Genomic DNA, 25,200 nt, shown 5'->3' on the forward strand with positions numbered 1-25,200 from the left:
TTATGTGTCGATGCCTTAACTCATTTTTTGATTACCTACAAAAATTTTAATTTTTTTTAATTTAATTTATTTGACAAACACAGTAACCCATAGGGCCATGAGCGGTTCCAAAACAGCTATGAAAATTTAAAATGAAAAATATTTCCTTTATACATTTTTTTCATTTGACAGTTTTTTTCTTTATAAAGGTTTTCATTTCACATTTTCATAGAAACAGAATTGAGCCCCAGGAACACTTTGTCTATGGTCAGACTAGCAAGGTTTCTTGAAACCAATTTCTTTGGTTTCTTTTCAAGTTTCGTTGGTGTCCATACACGTTAACGTTAAATTTAAGATTTTTGCTCGTCCTCTTTCTTTTACAATTCGCGTTTGTTGAGAACGTGCTAGTCTAACCATCGATTTTGTGGTAAAATAATGTAAAAGTGGTAAAAATTGTTAAAACTTTTTAGTTCTGGAACACAGCTTATTATGTATTTACACAAGACAGTCTGTCTGCAATTACAACTCTGATTTACTAACACATACATACATTTGTCGGATGATTGAACTGGATAGTGAAGTATGAACTAGATTACTGAACTAGTTCGGTTAAAAGAGCTGAACTATTGAACTATATCTTTCAAATGAACTAGATTGTGCAACTCTAATATGGCGTGATATAGCTATAAGCAAGCCTAAAATCATACACCATTTATATAAACATCATACATCAGTTTAAACTGCAGCTAAGTCAAGGATAACTAAGGATCAAAAGTCCGAAAGAAGAACCCTGTAAAATTCTTGCAGGGACATTTGTAGTACAGCATAAAAATATAGACCTATCATAACCACATATAATAGAAAGGTTAAAACGAAACAAAGATGTTCATCGAAGATGATGCACAAATCGAAAGCCTATGGATACAGAGTGCTGTTGGGGCTATAAAAGCTATTGCATTCTTATGTGATATAATTACACTACCAATATATTTGGTACTACAAAGGCCATGGAAACGCAGGCAAGAATCAAAACGTGTTAAGGCAAAAATTGTCTCAAACGACGAGTCAATAACTTATCGGACAATCGAACCGCCTCGAGATGTTCATATTAAAATGTTGCAGGACAACATAGATACACTTGAAAAGGTTTTCAATTACGTGGCTAAAACGCATTCATCCAAGCGCTGCCTCGGTACACGTCAAATTTTAAGTGAAGAAGATGAAGTGCAGCCGAATGGTAGAATCTTTAAAAAGTACAAGTTGGGTGAATACAAATGGAAAAACTTTAACGAAGCTGAACGTTTAGCTGCAGCTTTTGGACGTGGTTTGCGAGAATGTGGTCAGGAACCTAGAAGAAACATTGCCATTTTTGCTGAGACACGAGCAGAATGGATGATTGCTGCACATGGCTGCTTCAAGCAATCCATGACAATAGTAACCGTCTATGCAACATTAGGGGATGAGGGTGTTGCCCATTGTATAAGTGAAACCGAAGTGACTACAGTAATTACATCCCACGACTTGCTGCCCAAATTTAAATTGTTGTTAGACAAGTGTCCAAACGTCAACACCATAATTTATATGGAAGATCAGTTGCATAAAACGGATACATCGGGTTTTAAGGAAGGCGTACAAATTATTCCATTCTCAAAAGTTACAAGCCAAGGCCAGGAGAGTAAATTCGAGAGCGTTTCTCCAAAGAGCGATGACATTGCCATCATCATGTATACATCTGGTTCAACTGGCACTCCAAAGGGTGTCCTGTTGTCACACAAAAATTGCATTGCAACAATGAAAGGTTTTTGCGATATTGTTCCAATCTATCCCGACGATGTTCTTATTGGTTTTCTTCCCCTGGCACATGTTTTCGAGTTGGTAGCTGAAAGTGTGTGTTTAATGACGGGTGTACCAATTGGTTATTCCACACCACTAACTTTAATTGATACTAGCAGTAGAATTATGAGAGGCTCCAAAGGTGATGCCACCATTTTGAAACCAACTTGTATGACCACTGTCCCACTCATATTAGATCGCATATCGAGGGGAATAATCGACAAAGTTAATTCTGGTTCCGCCTTCAAAAAAGCGCTTTTCCAATTTCTTTACCAATATAAAGTAAAATGGACCCAGAAAGGCTACAACACTCCTTTGATTGATAGATTGATATTTAATAAAGTTGCCAAGTTAATGGGCGGCCGTGTTCGCATTATGATGTCTGGTGGTGCACCACTTTCACCGCACACACACGAACAAATAAAGACTTGTTTGTGCGTTGACGTAATTCAGGGATACGGATTGACGGAAACTACATCTGGAGCTACAGTCATGGATTATCGTGACATGCAGTACGGTCGTGTTGGAGCGCCATTGACAGTTTGCGATATACGTTTAGTCAATTGGGAAGAAGGAGGCTATAGAGTCACCAATAAACCATACCCTCAGGGTGAAGTACTTGTTGGAGGCGAATGCGTTTCTATGGGATACTACAAATTACCAAACAAAACATCAGAAGAGTACTTTGAAGAAGATGGAAAGCGCTGGTTCAAAACAGGCGATATTGGCGAAATGCATCCAGATGGTGTACTTAAAATTATTGATCGCAAAAAGGATTTGGTTAAGTTACAAGCTGGCGAATATGTTTCACTTGGAAAAGTGGAATCCGAACTAAAGACATGTCCCTTGGTTGAAAATATATGTGTATATGGCGATCCAACTAAACAATTCACTGTCGCATTAGTAGTACCCAATCAAAAGCATTTGGAGGAGTTGTCATTACGGCTTGGGCTCAAAGGCAAAACATTTGAAGAACTTTGCTCGAATGTAGACATTGAAAAGGCTGTTATTAAGGAAATAGCGGAACACGCAGGCAAATGTAAATTGCAAAAGTTTGAAGTTCCCGCTGCCATAACACTGTGCAAAGAAGTTTGGTCACCAGATATGGGTCTTGTAACTGCTGCTTTCAAACTAAAACGCAAAGACATCCAAGACAAATATCAGCATGACATAAACCGCATGTACGCTTCATGAAATTGACTAAATAACTAGATGCAGTTTTAGCCGTTTCCAAATACATATGCACTTCGCGAAAAGTTTACCATGTACTATATTTAATCTCCTTACCTCACGGTCCTTACCAATACGGATCACAACAATTTTTCATGCAATGAAAGTTATAGTACAGCAATATAAAAAGACAGAATTATTTATTACTATATGATGAAACAATAATATTGAAACTTTAAATTGTACGCGCACATTCTAAATTCCATACTGTAACTCCAATACTTTATTACGCTTTGTACTTAAATACAAACCAAGATTTTAGTGCAAGTTTCTGCGTGTGGCATAAGACTATTGTCGTGAGGCTTACCGATACATCTATTTAATTTCATAATGGGAACAACAAATCGCAAATATTGCACACAATTTGACACAGTGAGGAATACGCAAATCATGACTTCTTTGTTGGAGAGGTTCTTTTTTGTAAGAGCAGCATTAATATTCAATAGTTTGCTACAGATTCTAAAGTCGTTCAGTGGCTCCTTAAAGTGTTATAGGAGACGGTTACTGGAATATACCAACTTGCATGGAATTTAATATGTATTGCTTGTGTGTTGCTGCAAATTTCTTACGATACTAAAGCTGATTCATTATTTACATTAATATTATTAATTGTTCCTTAAATGATTACTTTATTTTCTATTGTTATTTTAAATGTTATTTGATTTAAATTTTTTAGATAATTGAAAATTAATTGTTAGTTTTTAAGATTTTGGAGTAGTAAATGTATTGTGGTTTCTGGCCCTATGGGCTATGTTCTCATGTATATGAATTAATAAATTAAAATTAAATTTATTTATTAAATAAATAATATGTTAAAGAGTGATATGAACTCCCAAAATAATACTTTGCTATATTAAATATTGTATCATCAATATACCTTTGTATTCTAAGTTGTCAATTGAAAAATAAAATTTATTACTTCCGTTAAAACTTTTAACACAATAACAGGTTATGGGCCTTCCCTTCCGCGTATAATTTTGAATTTTTGTGTGATTTCGCGTATAGCAAAAAAAGGATAATACAATGTCGACCAATTTGCAGTTGGAAAAGCTTCGTGGAAGCGAGAATTTTGAAGATTGGAAATTTGCAGTTGAGGCATATTTTCAAATAAAAGGCCTTTGGAGTTCAGTTCAAGGAACAGAAGAAAAGGAAGGTAAGAAAGTTCAAGCCAAAGCTGAACTGATTTTGTTGGTGGACAAAGCGGTGTATCCCCGCATACGTGAGTGCAAAAGTGCGCAGGAAATATGGACAACATTACAGGGCATATACGAAGATAGCGGTATTGTAAGGAGAGTTGGGCTCATCCAGAAGTTTTGCTCAACCAAATTGAAGGATTGCTCCAGCGTTGAAGTACTCTTCAACGAAAATAATTAATACGACACACAAGCTAAGGTCGGCTGGGCTCAATGTCGACGAAGAATGGATTGGATCTATGCTTCTGGCTGGATTTTTTTCCTTTATTTATTCCGCATGGGAACATAGGGCTTCTACGAGAGAATTCCATCTTATTCTATCATTACATATTAATTTAATATGTTCAAAGTTTATGTTTTGATTTTGTAATTCTTTTAAAATAGTTCTTCTGCAGGTATTTTTTGGTCGTCCTGAACGACGGCTGCCTTGTGGATTCCATTCTAGAGCACTTCTAGCTATGCTCTTTTGAGTCTTTCGCAGTGTATGGCCTATTCATTTTCATTTTCTTCTATTTATTTGAACATTAATTGGCTCCTCATTTGTTATTCTCCAAAGGTCGTCGTTTGTTATTTGGTTTGGCCAGAATATGCGACATAATATTCGAAGACATTTGTTTATGAATGTCTGTAGTCTCTACATTATACTGGACGTCATTTTCCAGGTTTCGCTACCGTACAGGAGGGTGGATTTAACACATAAGTTGAATATTCTTGTTTTAGTTTTTATTGATATTTGCGATGACCGCCATATTTTGTTCATTCTGCCAAATGCAGATCTCGCCTTGTTTAGCCTGATTGTGATGTCATCTTCCACATCACCATTTGCCGACATCATACTTCCTAAATAGCAGAATGATTGTACATATTCTATCTGCTGGTTGTCAATCATTATATGGCTACTCGATGAGTTGTTAATGCGCATAGCTTTTGTTTTTTCAATATTAATTTCCAGTCCCGCTGCTCTAGCCAGTTGGACAAGTTCATTTATTTTGTTCTGCATGTCGCTGAATTTGTGCGACAATAAGCAGATGTCGTCTGCAAAATCGAGATCTTCCAAGTGTCTATTCAGGTTCCAGACAATTCCTCTTTTTTTCGTTACCAGTTTTGACATTATTACGTCCAAAGTAATTGCAAAAAGGAGAGGTCACAAGGGGCAACCTTGTTTTACTCCTGCGTTCGTCTCAAAGTCCTCGCTTCTTGTGCCATTGTGTCGGACATGTAGCTTGGTATTTGCCTACATTGCCTTTATTAGGTTTAAAATCTTTTGAGGTATTCCTCTTTCTTTCAGTGCCGACCATATTGCGCAACACCGGATAGAGTCGAAGGCCTTTTTAAAGTCTACAAAAACCAAGTATAGAGGGGCCGCCATTCAACCGATTGCTCTATTATAATACGAAGAGTATTGGTTTGATCTACGCAATTACGGTGTGGTCTAAAGCCGGCTTGCTCGTCACGCAGTGATTCTTCAACGCATTTGAGTCTGTTGTTTATAATGGTGGCTATTATTTTGTATATAGCATTTAAAAGGGTTATGCCCCTCCAATTATTGCAGTCGGTCCGGTCATTTTTCTTGTGTAATTTTACTATTGCCCCGTTTGTCCATTTGCTGGGAAACTGTTCATTGGACCATGCTTCATATATAAATGGGTACATTATCTCGGCGGATACCACAGGATTTGATTGGTGGAGTTCTGGAGGCATACCATCTTCACCTGGAGCTTTGTTTCTCTTTAGTTTATTTATGACACTAGCAATTTCTTCAATATTTGGATGCTCTACAGATATCCTTTGGTCTACTATTCTGTCATCATCCGTAGCTGGATTTTCTTCTGCGTCGTGTGAGTTTGGGTAGTTGCTTATTTCCATAAAATGTTGTCTCTACCTACGTGTTTGATCTGCCGTATTTGTTCTGGCTGGATTACCCAAGGAATATAAGCCGATGATTATGGGAATCCTAAGTTCCGGTATTAAAATCACGGGAGATTCAATAAAATACAAATTGCTACAAGATGCAATGACGGAATCAACGGATGTGGCATTTGCTAGCAACAAAAAAGTAAGGAAAGCTAGAGGACCTAAATGCTACAGCTGTAATCAGTACGGGCACATTGCTGCAAAATGCCCATGCAAAAATTCAAAAGGCGATTCTATGAAGAAGATAAAGGCAATTCTGGAACGTTTGATTCTGGTGCAAACGCCCATATGTGCTCCAAATCAGAATTTTTCAACGACGACTTTCAAAAAAAAAAAAAAAAAAATTTCTGAAGTAGTTATAGCGAATAATACAAAGATACTTGTGAATGGTGATGGAAATGAGGATATGGTCTCAATGGTTGGAAAGTTCAAGAAGGAAAATGTAACTTTTCAGGACGTCCTGCATGTTCCAAATTTGTGCATTAATTTGCCATCAGTTTCCAAAATCGTTGAAAGCTCGTACGAATTTGTATTCAACAGAATGGGATGTAAAGTTCTGAACAAAGCCGGAGATATCATCGTTACAGGCGAATTGATAGATGGTATGTTTCGAATGAATATTGCCAAGAAAAAATTAAGCTGGGCGAGCTATGGCATAATCGAACTGGACATGTCAATAAAGAAACGTTGAGGAACATGTCTTCAGGTGCTGTTCTAGGTGAGGACTGCGAAATAAGTGATAAAGATTGTGTTTCGTGTTTGAAGGGTTAAAAATCAAAAGCGCCGTTTAAAGATGGTGGAACAGAGCCAATGATATTTTAGGTTTGGTGCACACAGACCTCTGTGGCCCAATGGAAGTTCCTTCAATAAGTGGATCAAAATATATGCTAACATTTATAGACGATTTCTCAAGAAATTGTTTGTATACTTTTTAAAAAGAAAACCGGAAGTTGCAGAAAAGTTCCTGGAGTTCAAGGAATTAGTAGAAAATCAATCGTACAAAAAAATCAAATCCTTAAGAAGTGACAATGGAACGGAATTCTGTAACAAGCAAACGAAGAGAATAATGATTCCAAAATGGAATTGATCATCAAACCACAGTGCCCTATACCCCAGAACAAAATGGGATGGCTGAGAGAATGAATAGGACAATAATAAAGAAAACAAGATGCCTTTTAATCGAATCGAAGGTTAGGTTAGGTTCAGGATGCGTGACTGCCAATGCTGACAGCCACTCCACTCGGAGACCTTGAGGTCCATTGTGATCATCCAGACTATTGTTGTTATTGTTGATTGATGGTGTTTTGTTGTGATGTACTTAGGTGAATCCGGTTATTGTGTTGAGTATATGGTGATTGTGTGCATAATGGAGATGATGATTGTTGCTGGTTAATGTGTTTGTTATTGGTGATTGCTGGTGTTGTTGTTGTGATGTAAATCAGGTTATTGTGTTGAATATATGGTGATTGCATGCATAATGGAGATGATGATTTTTTGCTGGTTAGGGTGTTTGTTATGGTGATGCCAAAGATGATAATGTGAGAGTTCCAATGCTATGTGTTTGGGATATGGTTGGTTATGTAGGGGGTTTGGATAGGAAGGAGAGGGAGAAAATGGAAGTGTACAGAATAGATGAGAGGAGGGAGAAGAAAATACAGTAATTAGTAATGATCAAGAGTAGGAGAAGAGTAAATGAAAGTAAGGAAAATATGGATATAAGTAAATATGTAAATATATGTATACTACATGCTACATACGGATGCAGATTAAGACCGCACTGTACTGCCCCAGAGCCACTTAAGGCTCTTGCAGTACGCTACCAAGATTTTTGGGTCGACAGAGGAAAAGTAGGAAAGAGATTCAATCACGTGTACACCAAAAAGTAAATGCCGTTTGACAATTAGTCTAGGACATTTACATAAAAGGTGCTCAATTGTCTCCGTTTCCTCCTCATCCTCACATAGCCTACAGTACTCAATGCTGTTGCCATCCCACTTGCACGTCATAGATCTAATGCCGCAGTGGCCAGTTATGACTCCTGTGGCGATCCTGATCTCCGACTTGCATAGTGAGAGAAGGGACGCAGTCCTACGCCTCGAGATAGCCGGCCAGATAGACTTTGATACCTTACAACCAGGTACGTCCTGCCATATCCTTTCGGTTTTCTCTGCGTAGAACTGGCTAAGCTTGCCGAGAAAATAGCAAAGCGGGGGTTTGACGTAGTCCTCTACCATAAGGTTAGAGGACTGGGAGCCACGTCTTGCTAATTCGTCAACAATCTCGTTTCCCTCAACATTGCAGTGCCCTGGTACCCAGCATAGCCTAACACGTGAGTTACAAGTTTTTAACAAGGCCCTACAGTTTTGAACAATCCTAGATTTAATAGTATAAGACCTTAGCGCCTTAAGGGCGGCCTGGCTATCTACATAGATTGTGACTGCCCTACCTGTTTCGTCCGTCAGTCCTACTATTAATTCTAAGGCCTTCATTACTGCGAAGACCTCCGCTTGAAAGACACTGCAATTCGTATTAAGCTTGTAAGAGCGTTTAATGTTTAGCTCATTGCAGTACACCCCCGCACCAGTACCTTCGACCATCTTAGAGCCATCAGTAAAGATGGAGAGGCTGTCGGGTAGTGGCCTGCCATGCTCCCATTCACTTCTGGCAGGGATATAGACCTCCGCTACATCAAAGTCCAGCGAAGGCGAGATGTAGTCTGTTTCAGACCCACCGCCACATAGTCCGATCTGACTGCTAAGATGTAAAATGCTAGCATGTCCAGACCCTGAAGTACGCCATAGATTAAACTCCTTGAGCCTCAAGGCACTACGGGATGCTAGATACTGAACAGAAGCATCCAGAGGGTGGATGTTCAGTATTGCACTCAGTGCTGCTTGAGGGGTGCTCTTCATTGCCCCCGTAATAAGAACTGAGGCTGATCTTTGCACACTAGCTAGTCTAGACAAATTTGACTTACTATTCAGGGCCTGCCACCAAACAAGACACCCATAGGTCAGAATGGGGCATACCACTGTCGAGAACAACCAATGTACGACATTTGGTCTCAGACCCCAACTCTTACCTATCGAGTTCTTACAAGAATAGAGTGCAATTAGACCCCTTTTGGTGCGCTCCTCTGTGTTCCTTTTCCATCTAAGTTGATGGTCAAGAATCACACCCAGGTATTTCGCCTCCGTAGAGAGATTCAACTGCACTCCATCTAGTGTTGGTGGTACGAACTCGCTGATCTTTCTTTTCCTAGTAAAGAGCACCAGCTCTGTCTTAGCCGGATTCACACCCAGTCCATTGTTGTGAGCCCAGCGTGAGAGTTTAGCAAGTGCCCTTTGCATTAAATCAGATAATGTGGTTAAGAATTTCCCACTAATCAGGATTACCACATCATCCGCATAAGCAACTACCCTTGTTCCTAAATTGTCGAATTCCAAGAGTATCCCATTTATCACCAGTAGCCAGAGCAAGGGGGATAAGACACCCCCTTGAGGTGTGCCCCTGGTGACAGATCTCCTAATAGAGCTCTCCCCAATATTAGAATTGATCAGTCTGCTTCTAAGCATACTGTCAATCCAATCTATTAAGATAGAGGGGACACCCAGTGATTCTAGAGCGAGATGAATGGATTCGAGCTTCACGTTATTAAAGGCACCCTCTATGTCCAGAAAGGCAGCCAAAGTGAAATTCGAATCCCCCATATTCTTCTCTATACAACCTACGACACAGTGTAGCGCTGTTTCTGTTGATTTACCTTTAATATAAGCATGTTGAGAATTGCTTATGAGGTCACTGCTGAAGAAAGTTCTAATTTCTAAGTCTAACAACCTTTCCAAAGTCTTTAAGAGAAAAGAGGAAAGACTAATCGGCCTATAGTCTTTAGGCAACGAGTGACTTGGTTTCCCAGCTTTGGGAATATAGGTCACTGTCACCTCTTTCCATAGTGCCGGAATGTGCGATAGTAGTAAACATGCCTTAAAAATCTTCTGAAGGATGGTTATCAGCACAGCCGGTGCATTCTGAAGCATCGCTGGAATGACACCATCAGGTCCAGGAGACTTATATGGCTGAAAAGTACTTATCGCCCATGAGATCTTGGGATAGCTTATTAATCTGTTGACAAGAGCCACCTCCTCGGGCGTGCGGTTCCTGCTTTCATACACACTCGGTGCACTCGAGCTGGCATCCTCACTCCCAGGGAAGTGTGTTCCTGTCAGCAGATCTAGAGTCTCCAGAGCGGAGTTAGTCCAGGTACCATCATCCCGTTTGATACTCCCGAAGGGTTTTGGATCCTTCGAGATCACCTTACGGAATCTCGCCGCTGCATTAACCCCTTCTATCGACTCACTAAAGCTTTTCCACGAGTCCCTTTTAGCTTTCCTGATTTCACTCTTATACCGATTGAAACTCTCTTTATAGAGATTCCAGTCGGTATCAGACTTTGTTCTGTTAGCTTTATTATATGCTTTCCTACAACTTTTCCTAAGCTTAGCCAGCTCCTTATTCCACCAAACTGGTTGTGTTCTCCTACCAGGATAAGTTAACGGGCAGGACTTCTCATAGCAACACAGGAGGACACGCGTGAGATCTTCAACTTGGCCATCTATTTCCTCCGTTGTACGTGGTTCGGAGAACTCGCACAACCTCGAGGAAGCAAGGGAGTTGTAGATTTCCCAGCTTGTTCTCCTTGGATTCCTATGAGGTAGTTGCCTTTTACCTCCAAAATGCACTCGAAAGTGTATCGCCCTGTGATCTGAAAAAGAACACTCATTCGATACTCTCCAGTCCATTATGGAAGTATCTTCCATATTCGTAAGAGTGATGTCTAAGACCTCCTCCCTTACCCTATTATGAAAGGTGGCGGTGTCACCCCTGTTGCATACTCTAAGATTATTAACTAAAATAAAATCGAATATGGACTCACCCCTCGTATTGGTGTCTCTGCTTCCCCAGTGAAAGTGGTGAGCATTTGCATCACAGCCCATCACCAATCTGCAGCTGCCCGCCGTCTCCTCCACAAGTTTGCGCACCAATTCGCTAGGTGGGTCGGGTGCCTCATACGGCATATAGACTGAGGCCAAGACTAGAGCCCTACCGGTAACCCCATCCAGTCTCACCACAGTCGTATCACCATCACTGTAATTGTAGAGTTGAATAAGATTTAAACTTTTTCTAGCTACAATACAAGTTCTTACTTTATCTCCATTATTCGCATGGAATAGTGAGAAGTGCTTATTGTTTAGCCCAGAAACCCTATTTTTATACAAATAGGGTTCCTGGACCAAAGCAATATCCACAGCAGAGTCTGTGAGGGAGAGAAGGAGTTCAGCAGCTGCGGCCTTACAGTGGTGCAGATTAATCTGCAACACCTTGAGACCGTGCTGCTGAACAACCTTACTGTGACCCCGAGAACCTGAACCGAAGTCCACCGGACCCGAAGTACAGCACTCCCCCACAGTCTCTGATGTATTCAGCACTCTCACTGTCAATGGTGAAACGCATCACCATGCCGTCTCTCTCTCTGAAGCGCTTCAAAAGCCTCCAGCCGTCTACCGACAGACCCCTATTTTGCTTCCGCAGCATCTTAACAACTCCCCCTGCGTCAGAGTCAGGAGGCGGCACCCACGTAGTGGCCACAATCCTCCTGGGAATCTCCTCCACAGGGACAGCAGCTAGTTTACAGCCTTCCCAGAGGTTACCAGAATCCCCTACTAGCTGGACAAGGAAGTCTCTCGACTCCTCGTCCTGGCAGTAGAGAATTCTGATTCCCCTTTGGATGACTGCTCTGCCGAAGCCGGTCTTGCTGGCGTCAACCTCATCAGAGGTGATGGCCTCTCTCAACAGGCCTTCCACTGCAATCCAGTGGGAATCGCTGATCCTCCCATCCAGATCAGCCTTGTCAATTATCGCCACCCGGAGATTCTCCGGGGCGATCACGCCTTCCCGGTTAACTGGCAACGGGGTCCTGCCCTTGGAAGTCCGTGGGTATGACATTCCTGGGTCGGCTTTACTAGCCTTCCCAGGTTGAGTCCCTTCAGACTTCCCCTGACCGGTCGTCCCTTTTGAGAGCGGTGCCATGTGGTTGCCCGGTCGACGATCCACCACCCTCTTAGCTACAGGATGCGGATCCTCAGAAGATCTGACCCTCTTGACGCATTCCTGCGCAGATGTCTTCGAGTATCCGCTCTGTTTTGAGGTCGATGGTCCGTCATCCGCTGCAACCCCATGGCCACTCACACTGCCAGCACCTCTCTTTACATCAGAAGAATGAGCTCCAGTAGGTGTCGACGACCTTACAGTTGTCTGTTGTCCAGTCAACTGTAAGTTCGTCGCCCCTACTGGATCTACACCCTTCTTTACCCCGGCGGGTTCAGTGGCAGACACTGGCAAGACAGTCGGCATAGGCGGTACCTTTGACGGCTGTCTAACTGGTGGCTGCACTTTACCCTGCACCAACTTCGAAACGGAAGGGACCACTCCAGTGCTTCCCTTACGCTCCGTAGTCTTCGGGGCCAGTGGAGTCGACCTGTCTAATCCTGCCGCGGTCGTCGCAGACGCTCGCAAGGGATTAGAGCAGGTTGACAGCACTGGTTTTGTGGTTCTCCCCATAGAGGTTGCCCTTTTCTCAGCCGCTGAGCTGGAAACTGCAGCCTCCACAGGGGTCGGGATCTGGTCAATTGGCAGGGGGATCCTTTCAAAGTGAGGGTATTTCTTTTCAAAACGCCTCACAAATCTGATCTTCAGGCCAATTTCCCTAAATTCCGACGGGGTCACCTCGGATGGGTTCTTGCCAATAAATCTACGACAGTAGTAGATGGCTCTCCGGTAGTTATACCTGTCCTTCTTCTGCCGAGATTTATTGGCTTTGGTAGAGGGAGACATGGGGGAGGCCGTCGACGTATCCTCCTCCACAGCATCATCCTCAACCAAGGCGTCTTGCCTGTTCAGGGTTGGTTTGTCGGAACCGACCGACAGTTTAGCCCCTGAAGGAGAGGGAGCCTCAACCGTTAGGTTAGAGCTCTCCAAAGCACGAGAGAGAGTAGCGGTGGATGATTGAGATGGGATAATTGTGATATCCATCTCATCATCCTCCCAACTCTCCCAGTCCCATGGAGGGGGGCTCTCCTGACTGAGTCGGAGACTCTCACTGTCCCTCAGGAGCTCGAGCAATTCCCTGCTCTGCTTATTAATTGCGTCACTGACATTGTCCAGAGTCGGTTCGTTGACGTCCCCGCCCAGGGGTTGAGTGTTCGCACGAGGTGCGGCATTGTCCGGGTTCGATGCAAGGGTCGATAATGAAGATGGTTTGGGATTGTTGTTGTGGTTTTGTTTAAAGTTTGAATTATCCATAAGAAATTGACGGTAATGGGGGAGCTGAGTACAGCCATGGCATAGCCCTCCACTACCATGACTGGGGCACTGACTACTCGCTGAGGTGCCCAGGTATCAAGCGAGGCTCCGTACGAATACAGTTGGTACCCTAACTGCAAACCTTGGAACACCGATAGGCACGAGGTCGCATAACACCCCGGTGTTAGGGGATCTCTCAATTACTTTGGTAGGAGATCGCTACCAAATATATGTCACTCAATCCAAGGATACACTTTGACTTTCAGTGCACTAAGTTGGTATCTGACAATGAGTGGATAACCTTTGGTCGATCACAGCCTCCCAGTTCAACACTACAGGAAGTTGAATGAGAGATCTGCGACGTCTAGCCCTCGCATCGCGCCAAGATTGTTATCCCCGGCGAGGGAATCGAATCGAAGCTCGACAAGAAGTTTTGGGCCGAGCTGCAAATACAGCAGTACACCTTATTAATCGAACTCCTTGTAAATCCATCAACAATATTACCCCTGAGGAAGTTGGATGGGCAAAAAGCCCAGTTTGAAATATCTTCAAGTATTTGGATGCAGAGCCGTCATCCATATCACAAAACAAAAGAGAAGGAAGCTAGACAATAAAGGTAAAGAAGTCATATTTGTTGGATACTCAAATCACTCTAAGATTTTACGACCCAATTCGAAATCAGGTCGAGTTGAGTAGAGACGTGAAATTTTTAGATAGTGAATTTAGTAGCAAGATGCAGACAGATGATGTAAAATTTTACATTTTAAGCGGATGTGATTCAGTGGGGGGAAAAATATACTGATAACCCAGATGTCCTGTGCGTTTCAAATTGTAATAGCGCCATCTATAGGACAATAGCAACATATAACCAGCTGACTTCTATGGTCACTTGACAGTTCGGACTAAAGTTTTATTTACATTCTGGACGTCAAGATGGTCTCCGTCGGAAGTTCTGAGATGACATGAGGGAAAAGAAACCTTCTTTTAGTGTAGAAGACAAAAAAATCTTTCCTTTTTATTCGATCTCTCAAGGCAGCCGGAGGTGAGCCATAGAAGGAAGTCATAACCAGTGGTCACCATTTCTACCAAGCAATTGAATTTCATAGAGAAGGAGATCTAGCAACATACCTGAATTCCCATGTGAAACGCAATGGAACTGAATTCGTAATAAAAAAGGCAATACATTTTTTTTTTTGATTGCTTTATTGATCTGTGCTGAAAAATAAAGTATTTAACAATTAAAAGAAACGAGTGCTAATTATTATCAGTCATTTGCTAATAACCATAAGCACTAAACAAACAAGCATAAAGACTATAATTAAATTATTGAAAGTAAAAATAAAATTTTGAATTAAGAAAGAACTATAAAAACTAGAACTGAATTAAGATTTAATAAAAACTCAAATCAAGTGAAATACTTCGAGTACTTGTTGCGGTCTAACTGCCGTCATCGCGCGGGCTCATCTCCCCTGCTGCAACGTTGGACCAACAATTTGTCAACACCTGCCAGCCGCGGTGTCCAGGTATCCTGTCATCATACACATACTTACACACTTACTTTTACACTTACATTTGACTCCTGAACTGACGAACGCACTTTATCTATAAATAAAAGTAAAAAAAAAAAAAGAAAAAAAAATTAACAGATTGGAAAAAGGTAGGCATTTTAGCATAACGTCCCTTATAAAATCCGTTTTGTTGCGGATTAGTCCCTTTCGCCACAGCGTGAGCTCAAGCTAGCCCGATAGGAATCCAAATAAACCTCAGGTGGTAGTGCCCTGATTGGTTGAAATGCCATCCTTCCTGGCTTAAATGTTGCCCCTAGAAAAAAGAAAAAGAAATACACTTTTATTATAGATTTAAACACTTAACTTACCTAAAATATACTTACATTTACTTAACCTATACTTACCTTCCCCAAACGGACATAAAAACCTCTAAGCGGCGCCTGCGGAATTCACCCAGCTGCGAGATCCTGTAAAGAAAGAAATTATTGAAATAAACATGAAATTTAAAGTAATCTATATGAATCTACTAGATGTAAAAGTAATATAAAGCCGTTTCTTAAAGACCCTGTGGGGTATTATATCAAATAAATTCCAATTTTTGTAATGTTTGAAGAAAATTATAAGATGTTGTCATTGGAGTAGAGGGAAGGGGATGAAGGGATAGGAAGGGGAACAAGGATGAAGAGGTAGGTATGGGGCACTTCATTACATTTAAGGTGCTACGGTGGAACCTAGCTTCCAGTGGGAGGGAATATCTCGGCATTTCATCAGCCGAGGTCGTATATGATTCCTAATAACGATATAAGTTGTGGTGCATATCAGGTGTTTGTTTATTTTATTCCTCTTTTTGGGCTTCAATTTTTTTTTTAGTTGTTTTTTTGTTTATAACAGCTCTACATAAAGCCTGGCATGAATGATTATTTTTGCTATTGTGCAACTGTGGTTAGTTGTCAAAAGGACCCCCCCATCCGGCGAGTACTAGCCGCGTATACGCCAGCATGCCAGCAGAGACAACAGACCTCACAAAACAGATTTAGTTCTTCACATTCCGACCCCGCACAGTACAAAATGGCGCCCAGAACGTGGGGCCCAAAAGAGGGAATGTTATGAGTATTAGGGCAATATTAAGTAGGTCGTAGGTCCCGTTAGAGTTCATCTTAGAGGTATTCGGCGGTTGCCACGGTTCCGACTGATATTGTCGATGAGTTAGGATTCTGTAGTAGTACAATCCAGGCCCTAACAAATGATTTGTAGTGTATCAAGGTTAAGAGTCCTGAGGTTGTATGTTATGGGATTTCCTGTAGTACTTAACAGCATATAGGTTCAGTTTCTAGCTATGAATTTATGGAGCATACCAAGGGGTTTCCTGTCCCGATGGAATATTTCTAGTAATGCGTTCGAGTAGCAGGTAGCTCCGCATGGGAATCATTGGCTTAATTCATAGTTAAGTATCTTTTCTCTAGACAGTCTACGGTGGAGACTTAGTTGGTAGTAGTTGTCTATGCATACTAATCGCATCCAACGGTAGAGTGACTGAGATTACATCGCGCAATAGTGAGAAGCAATAGTCCAAGGGTAGCTGACAAAGCTAGTTCTCGGGTCTGTTTTGTTCCATGGATTTGGTTTAGACCTAACCAGTTGTTGGCGAACAGTCACGAGTTCGTTTGTTTTGGGAGTTGCTCCTATTTAATTTCAGAATCATAATGCACCATAACCAGAGTCACTAGGAGGAATTATTATACAAAGTATTAGGAGGATTTGTTTGAATGCTAACTGATACTTACCTATACTCTTCATTTTTGTCCCTGAAGTAGCCCATCCCCAATTACCGATAACATTTGTAGAAGTTTTGCTGAGTTTTAAAATTGGAGTTAGATTATATTACAGGTCGAGGAATTAAAGTGTAGTCATTTCTACAGACTCAATAGGCTTGCAGCGTATGTATGTATTTGTAAGCACGATTTTTCTTCTATTTGGAGTTTTTAAAAAAGTAGTTTAAGGTACAGGCCGGTTGTACATCTGTCCATTCTTTCAGCACCAGGATGGAGACAAGACAGTCATCTAAGCAAAAGGCCAACATGGGTCACGACACCTTAGTAGGTACCACATTTGAAGCAAATCCTTCCGCTATAGGAACAGAGTCTGCTGTGACCGGGGCAGCTGCCTTCCAGACAAACCCTGTAGTAACAGCTACGACCACCATATCCTCCATAGCCCCAGCTTTAGACAGCGATGTGTCGCTTAGCCCGAATAATTTTGACAATACCATACGTTCACCCGACTTCGCCAGCCAGACGGCTCAGAATATCAGGCAAGAGACTCGCCGGGAGAGCGCCGAGCCATGGGGTGAGTCAGGTCCAGTCGATCAATTGCAGCAAATGATAGCATCAGTGAGTTTGGCGCAGGAGCAGTTGAGAAGAAGCATTGAGGAGGTACGGCAGTGGAGACAAGGGCAAAGTAATGGTGCGCCTAGAGTAGGCAGTGATGCAATAGCGTCAAGTTCTCATTACCCTCAACAATGTATGTTCGGAACGGGAGGTCAGGAGCGTCCACAGCCACCACCCCTAGTGCCATGTCCAGGATATCAACATACCGCAGGAACCGCGGCCAACGCTAATGAGGTGGGGTCGCACACAACACAAGCCCATTCAGGGGCAGCAAACGCGCCACCACCGCAGGTCAGCCACAATTTTCCGAGAAGAGACCCCCAGCCGTACCCACCAACCCCAGCCTATCCCGGATACTCGCACTCGACCATTTCTTTTCCAAAGTTTAACCTGAAGAAGTGGGGGGTGAAATTTGATGGCGGCGAAAAAACATTGGATGCGGGAGACTTCATGTTTAGGGTGGAGTCTATGCGCCAAGACCACGATTATCCACACGAGGATCTTGTAAAAGACTTCCCACAGTTGTTGGAAGGAATGGCCCTGGACTGGTATTGGCAGCAACGACGCATAGCCCCATTTCGGTCTTGGAGTGACTTGAGGAACGCCTTCTTGTGTCAATTCCGGCGCTTCGACAATGAGTTTCAGATCCAGAAGAGAATTATGGATCGGAGGCAGCAACCTCAAGAGACGTTTGAGGATTTCTTCAACGCCGTGGTCAAACTTCGGAACCAACAGAGATATCCATACTCGGAGCGAGATCTAGTGGAGATCATGAAAGGGAACCTAAAGTCCTCCTTAGCCGCATTGATATTTCCCATTAAGATCGAGGGATTGAATCATTTCCGTCAGGAAGTGAGGAAAGCGGAGGCAATGATCGCCAGCCAACGTCAAGCTTACCAACAGAGAGCGTATCAATCCCCGAAGGTACACGAGATAGCCTTGGGAGAAGAAGGAGTCAATGTGGGCTTTGAATTGGAGGCCCTAGGTGCAATGCCTAAATACTCCTGTTGGAATTGCAAGAAGAGTGGTCACAGCTACATCGAGTGTTCGATTCCAATAAGTAGGATTTTTTGTTTCAAGTGTGGTCGAGAAGGTGTAGTTACTCCTAAATGCCCCAGGTGTCAGGGAAACTTGTCCAGGAGCGCGTCCAGGGCTGCGGAGACGCGCTCAACCCAAACAGAAACACCGCAGCAATAGGAGCATCAAATCCTTGTCCGCGAACAACCCCCCCAAATCCACCTTGTTCCAATCAGATCACAGTAGTTCAGAACCCAGATCGCTTAGGACAGCACGATTCCCGAGAAGTGAAGTTAAGGGAGATAGTACCCTTACATATAAGGCAACAGAAGTACGAAGAGGCGAGGCTACGTATCATCGGCTACATCTCGCCGAAAATTAAAAGAGCGAGGGAAAGGTATAAGCGTAGGAAGCAATTGCGTCGAGAGATTGCTTCAGCCTGTTTGTACGAGGGCGAAGATGCCAGGTTCTATACCAAAATACGCATAAATGGAGCAGATATCGAAGGATTATTGGACAGTGGCGCCACAGTTACTTGTCTAGGTAGGAATTGCGTTGAGTTTGTAGACAAAGTAGGACTTAAATCACAGCCGTTTTTCTCATTCATAAAAACAGCCGATGGTAGCCCACATAAAATCGTCGGGAAGGTATGTGTTGACATCACCTTTAATAAGAAGACTCATCCCATCGTTTTTTACCTGGTTCCCACTTTGAACCGGTCTCTCTTTTTAGGAGTAGACTTTATGAGGGCGTTCGGTATGTTTGGATCACTTGAGAGCCTCTCCACAAACAATATCAACCTATGCCAAGAAGCGGACGAGAAGACCAATGATGACAATACTGTTCATACCTTATCAGATCCACAACGGCAACGTTTGGAAATGATAATTGCCAAGTTCCCTTGCTTTACTAAGAAAGGCTTGGGACGAACAAAGTCTGAGGTTCATAGCATAGATACCGCCGATGCAGTTCCAGTAAAGAGCAAACACTACCCCGTGTCCCCGGCTGTGCAGAAGTTGATGTTTGCGGAGCTGGATAGGATGCTGGCTTTGGGAGTCATTGAGCCTAGTGACAGTCCTTGGAGTCACCCGGTTACTCTCGTCCGTAGGGGCGAGAAAAACCGGTTATGCCTGGACGCACGAAAGCTCAATGCTCTCACAGTCAAAGACGCCTATCCACTCCCACACATCGAAGGACTGCTCAGTAGATTAGGGGACACCTACTTCATCTCCAGTGTGGATCTTAAAGATGCATTCTGGCAGATACCCTTAGATCCATCCAGTAGAGAAAAGACCGCCTTTACGGTGCCGGGGAGACCGCTTTACCATTTTACGGTAATGCCCTTTGGTTTGTGTAACGCAGCTCAAAGGCTTTGCCGTTTAATGGATAAGGTGGTCCCCTCAGCAATTCGTGATCGGGTTTTTGTCTACCTGGATGATCTATTGATTGTATCTCCAGATTTTGATACCCATATGGAACTGTTGGAGCGCGTATCTACGTTATTAGATGAGCATGGTTTGACAATCAATGTTGCCAAATCCAAATTTTGCTTTAAAGAGCTGCGATACCTAGGATATATTGTTGGTGGAGGGGAGCTCAAGCCAGATCCGAGCAAGGTAGAAACAATCACTCGGTTTTGCTACCCGAAAACGGCGAAACAGGTTCGCAGCTTTACTGGCGCCACCGGATGGTACCGTAGGTTCATCCCCAACTATGCAACCATCGCTGCCCCAATTTTTGAAACCCTAAAGAAAGGGAAAGCTTTCCACTTCTCTGATGAAGCCAAAGCAGCTTTCGACAAACTGAAGAAGGCCTTAGTTACGAGCCCCATTCTCACGCATCCCAATTTCAATAAACCTTTTTACGTTCAGTGTGATGCCTCCGACCTCGGCATGGGAGCAGTTCTGTTCCAAAAGGATGACGAGGGCGGAGAGCATCCCATCGCCTATTTTTCACAAAAGCTAACTTCGGCACAGAAGAATTATTCCGTGACTGAACGGGAGTGCCTGGCAGTAGTAATGGCAATCAAGAAATTCCGCCCCTATATTGAATTAATGCCATTTACCATCATCACGGATCACAGCAGTCTGAAGTGGCTTATGTCACATAAAGACTTGAGTGGCCGCTTAGCTCGCTGGAGTCTACACCTCCAATCTTTCTCCTTTGATATCGAGCACCGACAGGGAAGCAAGAATATAGTTCCCGACACCTTATCCAGGTATGACATGGAAGCCATATCAACGGATCTGAAAGCTTTGATAGATCTGCAATCGACCGCTTTCCAGTCGAAAGACTATAATAATCTTATCGAGACTATTTCAAAGAACAAGGGAAATCTACCCGACATCAAAGTGATCGATGGCTTTGTATACAAGAGGACGAAATGCTATGATGGTATTCCATTAAACGAGGACCTAGCCTGGAAACTTTGGGTTCCGCAAGAATTAACGAGCGACATAATAGAAAAATCCCACTGTCCACCCCAAACCGCTCACGGGGGATTTCATAAGACGTTGAGACGAGTGAGGGAATATTTCTACTGGCCCAATATGACGATCCAAATTAGATCTTTTGTCCAACGTTGTGAAGTCTGCAAGACTACAAAACCAGCCAATATGGCCCTCAAGCCGCCAATGGGGAAGGAACCGGAGGTGGATAGGCCATTCCAACGTATATACGTTGACTTCCTAGGGCCATACCCGCGCTCCAAGGCAGGCCATGCATATATATTTATAGTCTTGGACCACCTGAGCAAATTCGTCCTGTTGAAGCCTTTGGCGAAGGCCAGTTCCAAAAGCATTGTGAAGTTCTTAATCGCAGAAGTTTTCCACAAATTCGGAACACCCGAAACCTTGGTGTCGGATAACGGACAGCAATTCTTGAGCAATGAATTTCAAGACCTGTTAAGGAATTTCGGGGTGACACACTTTAGGACTGCGACTCACTCTCCGCAGGCCAACGCCTCCGAGAGAGTGAATCAGTCGATACTGTCAGCCATTCGCGCCTATCTCAGCGATGGTCATCAAGACTGGGACAAACATTTGTCAGAGATCGAGTCTTCTCTTCGATCCTCTTACCATTCCTCCATAGGTGTCACTCCCTATTTTGCTTTGTTTGGGACTAACATGATTACTCACGGAAGTTTATATGAGGTAGCTCGAAAACTGAAAGCAATCAGTGATCCCGAGGTGGAAGTTGTCCCAACTTCAGTTAAATTGGAATTGGTAAGGGAGAAGATTCGTGAAAATCTACATAGAGCACATGCAGTAAACGAAAGGAAGTATAATATGAGAGTCAGGAATGTACGGTTTATCCCCGGCCAAGAGGTGTACCGCCGAACATTCCAACAAAGCGATTTCAAAAACCAGTTCAACGCCAAACTTGGGCACAAGTTTCAAAAATGCCGCATCGTCAGACCTGTAGGTAACTGTCTATACGAAGTGGAAGATATGAAAGGTAAATCATTAGGAGTCTTCCACATGAAAGACCTAAAGCAGTGAAAAACCTCAAGCTTGAGTAGATCCGTTCTTTCCTAGTATCCCAGAATATATCCTCGGTCATACCACATGGAAGTAGGGTAACATCTCTACGCGTCTTCAAATTCTGGAATTCTCAACTAAACACGAGGGAATTAACCCTCAAGCAATTTCTGAAAGTGTATCACATTCATGCCCTCTTTTCTATTACCAGTGTCATAATACACATTAAAATCCCTTAGGATACAGAATCTATCGACATATTATATAGGTAATATTTTCTTCCTCTAATTTTGTCGAATTTCTTCGGCCGACGATTCGTATAGGGATTGATGATTATCCCCGTTCCCTATTTTCATACATTTGTGAAAACCCCAATAAAAATTATCGAAGCCATATATGTTTTTGGCTTCCATTGAACCTCCCCATTTAAGCCAATTTGTAGATACATTGTTTTACTCATTATTTGTAAGTAAGCCAAGCTTAACCTCATATATATTGTTTTCAAATATACCTATATATATTGTTGTCGTATATAATGGAGATAACTTGCCCTTCGGAATTTATGCCTATGTGAACAACGACACACTCCAGGAAATTCCAGGAGAATCGGTTCAGTAGCTTTGGTAGACGTAATATATGCAGCAAGAAGTAGACGTGATCGAGCATTTGGCCCCACATAAAGTTGGCAATGTCGAACGTGATTTACATACCAATACATTTGTAATTTTTGCGAAATTGTGCGTTTAACAAGAAAAAATAGAGTATATTTAAGATGACGGTGAATAATTTGTTCCAGAAATGCATCGGGGTTAGGAAATAAATATATCAAAAACTTCCAAACGGTTCATTATTTCTGCCAATACGAGTAGCTTTGTTACATGCCACATAATATAATATGTTAATCATTACAAAACGAAGTAAGGTGTATTAATTATGTCGCCAAATACCTGTTGTTATCACAAGTCACTCACATTTCTTGCCCATACTTGACTGATTAAATTATCCCTAAACAGCTTCGAAATGCCGGTTGCTAGTCTCTTTATTTCAAATAATTGCCATGTAACCTTCTGCCCCACAACTTCACCACCAATGAGATTTTTTTTGATAGTTTTGTCGATTTATGTCAACCACCAACTTTTAAAGTTCAGATAAAACTCAGTTGGAAGGATTGAACCTTTTAATTGGTAGCTGTGGCAATATAGGTTCACGTTCGCTTCACCCTCATATGCATTTATTTGACTGAGAAACCGACCAATACACTTATTTTTGTTACGACCCGTGCCTATATTCCTATATGTGCGCCATCTAAAAGTTCTAAAGAAATTTTCTTTTTAAAATATTTTTTTTTTTCATTCAGGTACCTCGTATTCCACGCAGTAATGGAATGCCGTGTCATTTGTGGCCGCCGAATTATGATAACAGTTAACTCAAAAGTTTCTTAATTACCCTCCCCCACATCTAGTAAGAATATTTAGTAACTATGAAATTTACTCACCATAACCGCTTTCCCACCGTAATCCGAAAATTAATTTCTGACACGCCTCGGAACATTCACAAATTCCAACAAGCTAGTAGAGATCGGGTACCTTCAGTTATGCTAACAGCCCATGGATCTTTCGTTGTCACATCTAGTTAAGCTGGTACTAATAGACATTCGCATGGGAAGCGGACACGACTCGAGCGATGGTCCATGATCACAACCGACGTTAAGTCAGACCGCTAGATACAGCCGGAGTCCTGTCAAATAGAATAGAAATAATTAGATAACGTTCGATTGAAAAATGTATAAGAGAATGACTTGTGACAGCTGAAGTAAATGTAATGTACTACTTACCTATCCACCAATATAGTTTGTTGATACGCCCAGTGGCTCATTAAATCCTCAGATTTGAAAAATTTCCATTAATTAGCTCCATATTGGTCATATGCAGGGGCACCCACCTCACACGGAAACAGACATAGGATGATGTCTTGCCAAGCTTATGGATATGTCCTAAAATATACATGTCACATTTTTCTAGAATAAAGTGACCCGATAGATGGCTAATCCTTGGTAAACAAGCTCAAGTAATTAATTTCCGGAATGTGCACTTTTCTTCCCGTAGTCCTAGAAATAAAGAAACTCTAATTACACACCTCTATAACGCCGGATTTAGTTACTTACCGTTGAGAAGAACATCTAGTCTAGGGTAAGGTTTCTCTCCACGTCGGTCATTTCTCCAGCCAATAACACAATCATTCTCCCGGAGGTATTCCCTTGATGGTTTCATATCGTCCGGTGAAGAAAAAAATAAATTTAGCTTTTGGAGGCAAATTAGAATCATCCAAATGCGTGTAGTTAATTTGCTTTTACAAATGAACTTCCTAACGGTGCACGGCTGGGACTAGTCAGCGTACATTCCATTCATGACCTTCCATTGTAGGTTCGACAATGAATGGTGCAGTAATAACCGGTTTAGAGTATTGTTGTGTTACATATACTCTCATGAACGTACCACGCATTCATAAACACACACATAGATCCCTTCTACCACTATAAGGATAGTTGTTGGTTTCAGCCGTCTCGTCTAATGCATTGTCCATTTCGGTGATCAGCACTACACACACATCCAATTTCAGTAATGATTTCCATTTAATTTACGTTAAATTATTCGTATGGCCTTTATGTATGTTTAATTGCGCTTTATACTTTTTATAATACAGCTGAAGCTTTGCAGAATTAATTGGCCCAGAATTATCTTTCTATCAATTAATTTCACTTACTTTAGCTTATATTGGTCTGGCCTTGTGAGAGAACAAATGAGAATGAATTTCTTTTCTATGCCAGGGATATAGATATCAACAGGAATACCGATTTAAAGAAAAGATATTCAGTATTCGGTTTATAACAGGGTGATTCAGAGACTATCTAACTTCCCACTGACACCAAAGAAAAGAACGTTCGAACTGTGTTCTGAATATATACATATGTATCTTTCAAAAAAAAAAAAAAAAACCGCACATTTTTCCCTCCCATCCTTTGACAGGGATGTTTCAAGGATGGTTGGGTTTGTCCTGTGCGTTTCAAATTGTAATAGCGCCATCTATAGGACAATAGCAACATATAACCAGCTGACTTCTATGGTCACTTGACAGTTCGGACTAAAGTTTTATTTACATTCTGGACGTCAAGATGGTCTCCGTCGGAAGTTCTGAGATGACATGAGGGAAAAGAAACCTTCTTTTAGTGTAGAAGACAAAAAAATCTTTCCTTTTTATTCGATCTCTCAAGGCAGCCGGAGGTGAGCCATAGAAGGAAGTC

General features: G+C 42.1%; 2 long non-coding RNA genes and 1 pseudogene across 2 annotated transcripts; 2 read left to right on the top strand and 1 right to left on the bottom strand.

Annotated features, from left to right (window-relative positions):
- The first annotated feature begins 639 nt into the window (after positions 1-639).
- Positions 640-3,984, top strand: LOC141405900 (fatty acid CoA ligase Acsl3 pseudogene; annotated as a pseudogene).
- Positions 3,985-14,895: 10,911 nt separating this feature from the next.
- LOC141405563 (uncharacterized) lies at positions 14,896-23,736 on the top strand. The gene is made up of 2 exons (XR_012413227.1): positions 14,896-15,031; positions 23,257-23,736. It is a non-coding gene; the product is annotated as an uncharacterized lncRNA (long non-coding RNA).
- LOC141405562 (uncharacterized) lies at positions 15,031-24,788 on the bottom strand. The gene is made up of 4 exons (XR_012413226.1): positions 24,064-24,788; positions 23,734-24,006; positions 23,395-23,636; positions 15,031-15,483 (listed from the first exon to the last, which is right to left on the bottom strand). It is a non-coding gene; the product is annotated as an uncharacterized lncRNA (long non-coding RNA).
- Positions 24,789-25,200: the final 412 nt, after the last annotated feature.

This window comes from Musca autumnalis, unplaced genomic scaffold, assembly GCF_047663935.1.
Source record: "Musca autumnalis isolate F117 unplaced genomic scaffold, ASM4766393v1 scaffold_5, whole genome shotgun sequence".
NCBI lineage: Eukaryota > Metazoa > Arthropoda > Insecta > Diptera > Muscidae > Musca > Musca autumnalis.